Below are 7,549 nucleotides of genomic sequence, written 5' to 3'. Positions count from 1 at the left end.
GACGACCCCATCGTCATCTGGCCCGGTTCCTTCATCTTTTGAAGGGAAAATATGGTCTTTCAAAGAAGCTCTTGTTGGTTCTTCATCGTCTTCTTCGAAATTGAAGTTTGTTCACTCTTCCTTTAAAGACTGTTTGAACCTACTTTTTGAAGATTCTATTGTGGATCTACTTGCTGCTCCGTATGCTTTAACCTTAGTTGGTAAATTTATTTTGAGAAGGACAAATCTTGATGTTATCCGAAAGTTTTTTGTTAACCTAAAGCTGTCTGGTTCTTTCCATGTGGGTTTACTGGATCAAAGGCATATTGTGATCCAGTTAGCCAATGACCTTGATTATAGCCGGATCTTTGCTAGGCGTTCATATTACATTCAAGCTTGTCAAATGCGTCTTTTGAAATGGACTCCAGATTTTGATGTTAGAGAAGAATCACCTATTGCTCCGGTTTGGATTTCATTTCCTAATTTGCGTATGCATTTTTTTAATCATCAAATTTTATTTGGTTTAGCATCCATCTTTGGCCGTCCCTTACAGACTTATCAAGCAACTGCGTCTGTATCTCGTCCGTCTGTTGCTAGGGTTTTAGTTGAGTTGGATGTTTCTAAGAAACATCCTACTGAAATTTGAATTGGTTCTGAAATGAAAGGTTATTTCCAAAAAGTTGATTTTGAAAATTTTCCTATATTTTGTTCTTTTTGTAAGATGCATGGGCATGCTTTGAATCAATGTTTTCGCAAAAATCCCCATTTACGTACTGATAAGAGCACTTTGAAACAATCGTCTGACACTGCTCCTATAGGAAAATCTCTATATGAGAGCCCCTTGGTCAGAACACAGACGAATCATCATGAGGAAATATTGCTTCTGTTCCTCTTGAGTAGGGAGTTGCTCTTGTCAATACTTCTTCTAATAATTTAATTAATGCTACTATTGTTGTGCATAATGTTGATCCTTCTCCTTCTTATATTCTCAATCATAATATAAATAAGGTTGATGATATTATGATTGCTGATCCTCTTTGTGGTCAGAATGCTGAAACGGTTACTAATGGTGTTATTCAATTGGTTTACAGTGATAAAGATAAGAATATTACTATCTTAAAGGATGGAGAATTTGTTGCTCTGGAGCACAATCCTTTATCTTCATCTAACTTTAAAGTTGCAGAGAGAAAGGATTCTGAAATATGGGAGGATGATGGTAGGTTTATGGAAGATGATGAACCTCATCTCCACAATATTGGTAAGGCGTTTTCTTATTCTAATTACAACAGTGATAATCTTACTGATACTGATGAGATCATGACTGCTTCTAGATATTTTGCTCTGATGACAATGATACTAGTTTTATTAAATTTCAGAGTAAAAGGGGCCGCAAGCCTAAGCATGTTTCTTTACAATCGGCTAGAAACACTCCTAGAAATACTCGTTCAAATGCTTCTCATTAATCTGTCTTTATGTTTAGTACTATTATTTGGAATGTTAGGGGCATTGGCTATCATTCTTCTAATATTCGTGTTAAAAATTTATGTCGTATTCATCATATATCTATTCTGATTGTGCTTGAACCCCTTATCCCTGCTTCTAGATTAGCTAGTACCTCTCATTTTCTTGGTTTTAATAATGTTGTTTCAAACACTGCTAATAAAATTTGGGTCTTTTGGAAAAATCCTATTAAAATTTATGTTATTTGAGATTTTATTCAAGTTTTACATTATAAAATTGAGGCTTTCAATTATCAGTGGTGTGCCTCCTTTGTTTATGTTGCTTCTTCGCTTTATATTAGGAAAGTTTTATGGGACCCGTTTATGAATTTTAATAGTCTCTGACAATTACCATGGATGGTTGGAGGTGACTTTAATGCTATTACTACTCCTTCTGAGAGGAGTGGAGGGTCGCCTCCATCTCATTGTTCTATGTCTGATTTTAATAACATGATCTTATGTTGCAACTTGATTGATATTGGGTTTGATGGTAATAATTTCACTTGGAATAGAGGCCACTTATGGCAAAGGCTTTATTGTATTCTTTTTAATGATTTGTGGCTTAATGCCTTTTATTCCACTACTGTGCTGCATCTTAGTATAACCTTGTCGGATCACTCTCCTTTGCTTCTTAACATTAACAATAAACATATTAATGCTCCTTCTCAATTCAGGTTTTAGAATATGTGGTTACTTAACAACACCTTCTTTGAGGTTGTTAAGTATAATTGGCAAGCTCCCCTTCATCCTGACAACTCCTTTGTTGGCATGAAAAGGTTTTGGTTCAAGCTTATGAGATTGAAACAAGTTCTCAATTGGTGGAATTGTAATGTTTTTAGAAATATTTTCACTAATATTCTGCAAGCTGAGCAATGTGTGGCTTTCAATGAAAACTTATGCCAAATTGATCATTTTTATGTTAATTTTTTTGTTGCTTAATCAATCTAAACTTGATCTTTTTAACTTTCAAGCTCATGAAGAGATTTTTTGGAAGCAGAAAACTGTTCCTAAGCACTTGGTTGAGGGTGATAGTAACACTAAGTACTTTCATGCCTTAACTAAGAGAAAAAGGGCTAAGAATAATATTACCAACAGTCAAAGAGAGGATGGTTCGTTTTCTAATGATACTATTGAGATTGTTAATCTAGCTGTTAGTCATTTTAAAAACCATTTTAAATAAAGTTTTTAATCCTATTCAGGCCATGGATCACTCTTTTATTCGCAACCTTATTTCTAATGAGGATAATATTTTCCTTTCTTCTCCTCCTTCCTTTGAGGAAGTTAAAGATACTATTTTTGGTGTGAATAATGATTCTATTGCGGGTCCTGATGGTTACATGACTCTTTTCTTTCAAAAATGTAGGCATATTATTTATGATGATATCTTTTTGGCTTCTTTAGATTTTTTTGCGTGAAATCCTATTCCTAAATTCTTTATGTCCACTTCTCTTGTGCTTATTCCTAGATGTACTTCTATTCAAACATGGAATGATTTTAGGCCTATCAGTCTTTGTACTTTTTTTAAATAAATTGATATCTAAGATTATTTCGAATCCTTTATCTTCTATGTTGCCTAAAATTATCTCTCCTTTTTAAATGGGCTTTGTTAAAGGTAGGGCTATTACGGATAATATTCTTTTGGCTCAAGAATTAACTCATGATTTAGATGTCAAGGTTAAAGGGGGTAATATGATTTTGAAGCTTGACATTGTCAAGGCTTATGACAACATTAGTTAGAATTTCATTTACTTTGTGCTTGACCTTTTTGGTTTTAACACTACCTTTATTAACCTTATTAAAAATTGTGTTGAAATATTTATTTTTCTATTATTTTGAATGGTTCTAACCACGACTTTTTCAACTCCTCCCATGGTTTAAGACAGGGTGATCCTATTTCACCTACTCTCTTTATCATTGCGGCTGAATTTCTGTCTAGGAGTATGTCCAATTTATTTGAACTTAATCCTAGCTTATATTATAGAAGTATGGGAGGCTTTTATTTATCTCATTTATGTTTTGCTGATGATTTCATTCTTTTTACTAATGCTATTATTAATAGAATTCAAAAAATCATGGTTTTTTCAATCATTTTGAGTTAGTTAGTGGCCTCTCTTTTAGTAAAAATAAATGTTCTTTTATTACTTCTAAAAGGATTGCCAATGATCGTATTCGTACTATTAAAGATACTACTGGCTTTACTCACTCGAACTTGCCTATCAAGTATCTTGGTGTTCCCTTGTTCAAAAGTAGAAAACAAACCTTCTTATTTGATGATCTTATTGCCTCTGTTCATAACAAACTTTTATCGTGGGATTCTAATTTTCTTAGTTTTGGTGGTCGGATTACTTTAATTAAAAATGTGCTTTGTGCTTTACCTGTTTATGTGTTTCAGACTATATTTCCTACTCAAACTGTTTGTAATAGGATTCATAAGATTATTAATAAGTTTTTTTGGAAGGGTACTCTCTCTTCTTCTAAAATTACATGGTCGTCTTGGCAAAAATGTTGTGGTGTGTTGGATGAAGGTAGTCTTGGTTGCAAGTCCCTTTCTGATATTGCTAAGGCCTTTTCTTTTAAACTTTGGTTTAAGTTGTGCTCTAAAGGGAATCTCTGGTCTAAATTTATGATTTCTAAATATTGTGTGGCTAATCACCCTACCATTATTTCCTCTAAAATGGGTGACTCTAAAGTTTGGAAAAGATTGTGTAAGTTAAAATGGGAGATGGAGCCTTTTATTTCATGGGGGCTTGGTGATGGCAACATCTTTTTCTGGCAAGATAAATGGCTTGGTAAGGACTCTATTGACTCCATTTTGCACTATGCTTCTTCTTATTCTGTTAAAGTTAATTTTTTCTTTAAGGAGCACGGTTGGGATTATGAGAAATTATCTAACTGTATCTCTGATTGCGTTATTTAGAGAATTCTTAACTTGCTTATTAATTTCAATTCTAAAGATATTATTCTGTGTGATTTTTCTAATGATGGGGAATTTCATATTAAGAATGCTTGGCATTCTTTTAGAATTAGTAACATGGATAAGATCTTTGCTAACATTTGGTACAAGAGCATATCCACTACGGTTTCTATATTTCTTTGGAGAGTTCTTCATAAATTTATTCCTACGGAAGACAACCTCATTAAAAAGGGTTTCATTCTTGCTTCGAAATGCCAATGTTGTTTTCATACTGAAAACATGCATCATGTGTTCGTCTCTGGTCCTATGGCTATCATAACTTGGGTTTACTTTGATAATTTATTTTAATTAAATAGTTTTAATGCGCATCTCCCCGTTAATGCTTTACTTAAGTCTTGGTTTGTTGATACTAAAGGTCACATTCGCAATATTATCCCCTCTCTTGTTTTGTGGTTTATTTGGCTGGAAAGAAATAACTCCTTATTCAATGGAGTTAGGATTAACCACCTCAATATTATCCAAAGGGTTAAAGATAAGGTCTTATCTCATGTGGCTGTCAATTTGATTACTGTTAAAAGTTTTAAGAATTGCTTTCATATTACATCTTCTTTGGGGATTGGTTAGAAGAAGGCTCTTGCTGCTATCAATGTGATTTACTGGATTAAACCTCCTCCTACTATTTTTAAACTTAATATTGATGGCTATCATTCTGAGTATGGTGCTGGTTGTGGTGGTTTGATTAGGGATTCTAATGGCCAGTTGGTTATGGCTTTTGCGGGGCCCGTTCAAAATGGTAATATTGATTTTGCTATTTGTATGGCCATTCTTTATGGTATCCAACTCTGCATTCCTCTGAACTTAATTAATTTGGTTGTTGAGGTGGATTTGAGTTTTAACATCACTTGGTTTCAGGTTTTGGAGGAAGGGTGTTGTAGCCCAAATATTTTTTATGTTGTTAAGGAAATTAAGAAGTTGCAGGTTTTTATGAATACTTCTTTCACTCATATTGGTAAGGCTGATAATGCTTCGGCTCTTTGGCTTGCTAATCATGGGTGTAACTTGGGTTGTTTTACTGATTATATTAAAACTTCTATACCTGCTCAGCTTAAGGGTCTTCTATATCTTGATGCGTGTGGTTTCCCCTATGTTAACACTTAATTTTTTTGTTCTCCCTGTGCTGTTTTATTTTCTGGATTTCCTGTTTATTTGGAGCTGCTTTGTTTTTGCTTCTCCTATTATGGGGGAGGGGTTTTCTATTTTTATTTGCTGGTGGATTCATAACTGGCAGCTTCTGGGCTGTTTCTTTGGTGTCTGTCTTTTGTATGGTGGCCTCTGTGAAGTTTTTGTTCTTGCGAATTTAGATGTGAGTGATGATTTCTGTGTGGATGCTGATGGGTTGTCCCTTTGTTTCTCTCCTGCTTCGTGGGGGTTGAGTGATTTTGTCGGGCTGCAGTCTTTGTGTGGTTGTTCTGTCTATTGGTTCTGTGCTATTCCCAGCCTCTCGGGTTTGCAGTTTATGGACATTTTTCGGTGGTTTCTTGGATATCCTTGCCTGAATGGTTTGTATAACTTGGATTTTTGGCTCGGGTATGTGGGGAGTTATTATCTTGCTGGTTACTTTGTGGTTGTCTTCCTTTCTATGGTTGGGACTATCTTGAAGGCCATGTATAATTCTAACCCTAATCTATGTTTTGTCTGTGAGACCTCTAGTAGCTGCTGCTGGATTGCTTTTGGTGGGATTGAGTGGCATGTGAACAATCCTAAAGAGTCAAAGTTTATTGATTGTTCTCTAAGCTCTTATCATCTATTTTTTGAGACTAGCTTCACTTGGGTCTATCTTATACTTTATTTATTTACTTATTTTTGTTCTCTTATCTATGCTACTAATACCTCTTTTGCTTGTAGCCTTCCTTTTTATGGTTTCTCTTTTTTGCAGAGGAAGCAGGTCTTCAAATGTTTTGGCAGAAAGACTGAGCTTCATGGTTATTTACTTGTCTTTCTTTTTTGGATGCTAGTCTTTAGCATATGTAGAATGTTACTAGAGTTCCTTGTATTTTTTGATAGTGGAAAATATTGGCTCGTAGGTTTTCTTTACTTTTGTTTTGTAGCTCGTTTGAGCATTAGTGAGCTAAGGGTTTCCCTTAAGGACTCTGTAACCTTTTTTTATATTAACGCGTAGGCTCCTCCGTGGGTTTTAACTTTAAAAAAAAAAAACACTTTAAAAACTAATTAAGTGTCACTTTCAAAATTAATTAAATAATTAGCATGAGTATTAATTAAATGATTAGTTATTTCAAAAAATAGTTAATCAATTAATTAGATAATTAGTAATATGATTATATATGAAATACTTATTAAATTAACACCTAAATAAGTAATTTGATAAATACTATTGTAATTAATAATTAACCTAACTTTTAATTAAATTATTTATCATTATAATTTATTGATTGAAATTAATAAGTAACTTATACTTAACATTCAATTAAATTCATAACACATTAAATTTAATTTTTAAATAAATCATCCGCTTAAATCCCATATTATGCTGCCAAACAGTTTCACAAGATTTAAAGACTATTTTTTCAAATAGTTTTAAGAATTAATGTACAATATTAAATCATTCAATTAAATTCACAGGATTTACTAAATCCTATTAAAGTTAAATCATACTTTTGTCAAACACCCCTTAATGCAAATCAAATTAGATAACCTCAATCGCTTAAATTCCCGAATTCTACACCGGCAAATAGACTTTAGAAGACGGATTGATTTTGACAATTTTAAAATTTAGATTAAGATATATAAGCTTTGGAACGGCAATGGATGTAATGACGAAAAATTTTAACAAAAGAGTTTTTTTTTTTATAAATTTCGTTGACTTTATATAGTTTAATTTATAAAATTATCAAATAATATAATTAAAATATAAGATATATATATCTGAACTATTAAGCATTCATAATATTTTTCTAAAATAGTTATACATTATTCTAATCTCTGTTTAATAATCTAATAATTTATTTGTATGCTTTAATATTTAATTGTTATTATTATAATGAAATTATATTGAGAGTAATATGTAGCATTAAAATTATATTTATTGTAATAAAATGATCTCATCCTTATATAATATATATAGTTTTATATAAAATTT

Source organism: Dendrobium catenatum, unplaced genomic scaffold, assembly GCF_001605985.2.
Source record: "Dendrobium catenatum unplaced genomic scaffold, ASM160598v2 fragScaff_scaffold_621, whole genome shotgun sequence".
NCBI classification, from domain to species: Eukaryota; Viridiplantae; Streptophyta; class Magnoliopsida; order Asparagales; family Orchidaceae; genus Dendrobium; species Dendrobium catenatum.
Note: the sequence above shows the minus strand (reverse complement) of the source record.